The sequence below is a fragment of the Aplysia californica genome, unplaced genomic scaffold, assembly GCF_000002075.1.
Source record: "Aplysia californica isolate F4 #8 unplaced genomic scaffold, AplCal3.0 scaffold01678, whole genome shotgun sequence".
NCBI lineage: Eukaryota > Metazoa > Mollusca > Gastropoda > Aplysiida > Aplysiidae > Aplysia > Aplysia californica.
In genome coordinates, this window is record NW_004798948.1 from 7,690 (window position 1) to 10,189 (window position 2,500).

A 2,500-nucleotide genomic window follows, 5' to 3' on the forward strand; every position below is an offset into this window, starting at 1 on the left:
TCTCTCTCTCTCTCTCTCTCTCTCTCTCTTCCCCCTCTTAATTCTGAAAGTCAGCGCGTCTTTAATTTGGACTAGGGGTCTCAATTTCACTTTATTAGTGGAATCTTCCGAAGCACCTGAGTCTCAACAATTATTATAGACACCAAGGCGCACATTGAAAGAGGAGGGAGTCCGAATTTCTTTTAGCACTGAAAATTCGTTTGTTTTACAAGGAAAGGGAGTGAGGAGAAAAACAAAGAAAGACATTACTCATCTACGACCAGAGAAAGGACGATCAACGTTGATTGTGAAACTGTGACAAATTGTTGGTCTTTTTGCTTGTTTGAAATTTGTGGTTTTCATTTCTGTTTTGTTTTGACTTTGGATTTATCTTGATTAATGCATAGCTGCACGTTAGTGTTTTTCTTGCCCTTGCCAAGACAAACATCGTTCTGCTTTTGTGGCGATTACTGAAAGGAAAGGGGCGTGACACAGCTCACCAGACTTAGATTCGTTTTATTTTTCATTTTGTACAATCTGAGCTCCCTATAAGGAACACATTTCTTATTAGGTCGTTACGTCTATCGACAAGCTGGCACCAAAAAAAAATAATGATAAAGGTGTAACTGCCCTATCAGCATTGTTTGGTTATTTAAAAGGCAGGACCTCCGAGTTTAACGTCCATTTCCGAAAGGACTAAGCCAAATGGGAACTTCGTGTAAAGTGCCTTCCCAAGGACACAAAGTCGGACTGGAACTCCCGAACCAGTAATCTCACCATTGCGGGTCCAGTGGCCTAATAACTAGGCTTCTGACGCCACTGCACTAAAGAGAGCTATACAGAGAAAAGGGTGCCACTTGTATACGATTGGAGTTTGTGGTGTATTGGTCAAACAGTTCGACATGGCATACTGAATACGTGCGTTTCATTACCGTGTGTATGTGGGGGGGGGGGAGCGGGGGATTTGTGTCAAGAATCTTAGTTTGCCGGCTGAGAGGCTATAACCCTCTCACTCGTGTTGGTACTTATGGTTAGGGTCGAAGCAGCCCGCCTCCTGAATTAGTATTGAGTGTGTTAAAAACGTGTATACTCATTTAAAATCAACTTTTGAGAGTTCTGGCGTGTGAGTCCCCCCCCCCCCTCCCATGTTAAGATTTTATTTATGACTAGCTCTTGTTATGTAGCGTACATAAAACCAGTGGGAAAGGGGAGAAAGGAAGAATTGTCAGGATGTATTTTAGGGCACTTTTACCTAATAAAGGCCACATTACGCCTACAATACATAGAAAATGACCGCACCACACTCGAGTTACGACCTGCGAAGAGTGAGACAAAGAGGGGAGAGAGAGAGAGAGAGAGAGAGAGAGAGAGAGAGAGAAAGAGAGAGAGAGAGAGAGAGAGAGATGAAGGGAGAGGGGAAGTAGAGAAATATAGAGAATGATCTTGTTTCCACGTGACTTTGTTTCCAACCATTCTTACCATGAAAGAGACCAAAAATACCTAGCCGCATACCCACCTCCGAAAACAAATTAAAGAAATATTTTTGAAATGATGTAATTGTGCTAGAAATAACTAGATTCTAACTTCTGTCTGAAGATACGCATGAGCATAATATATTGCAGGGCACTGAGCTCTTTTAAAACTACTTCCTTGTCGAAATGAAATGGGGACGGAGATGGGGGTAGTTAAGAATGAAGTCCTAAAGCCCGAACGAGGAAGCTTTCGTGAGTTGGATAAATGAAAGCTATCGTCTTCCAAAGCATGGACTAGCCATGTCAGAAGACAGTTTGCTCCTTCTTCAACCACTCACAGCCAAATAATGCTTTATATGATCGGAGAATACAATCCGCACGTTCATCTTCCATTTGTGCCCCACGTGAGAAAAATTCAATCGAGAGCGGCGAATACGGACATGCAATCGGGTTTCTCGCGATCTGAACTCTTGATTTACTCCCGAGGGATTCCAGTGTAAGGTCATTAGTTTCAGCAATTCCTCTGGGTGAAAGGGGGCCTGGGATGTGTCTTGGCCACTTCGTGAAGCTGAAACAGAACATATTCTTTCTCGTGTGTTCTGTCCACAGATGCGGTGGAGAGTAAATGGCGCACTGACAGCAAACGTGTGACGAAAAATGAAAGCATTTGTTTTATTGTTTTAGTAAGTGTTTTGAGGCACTTGCAATACGATATGGTCATAAATAAAAAATTATATAAGTACCGAAGATTAGAGGTGGTACAGATGAGTAACAAATACAAAAAAGGAGGAGAGACTAGGACGGTAGGTGTTTGATATGAAAAAATGAGCAAACCAAACCAGAGCACCCGCCAACCACCCACAATGAAGACTTCAAGATAAAAGAACGTAACCCTAATAACGGCCACTTTAAGCCAATAAACGACAGTGAAAGACCACATCAAAGTACTGCTTTGGCCGATGCAGCAAGGCTTGTTACAGACTTGACCTTCATATTATAAAAATTCCAGGTTCCAACCCGAGTGACGTTTGCATGTATCCCGTTTGGCT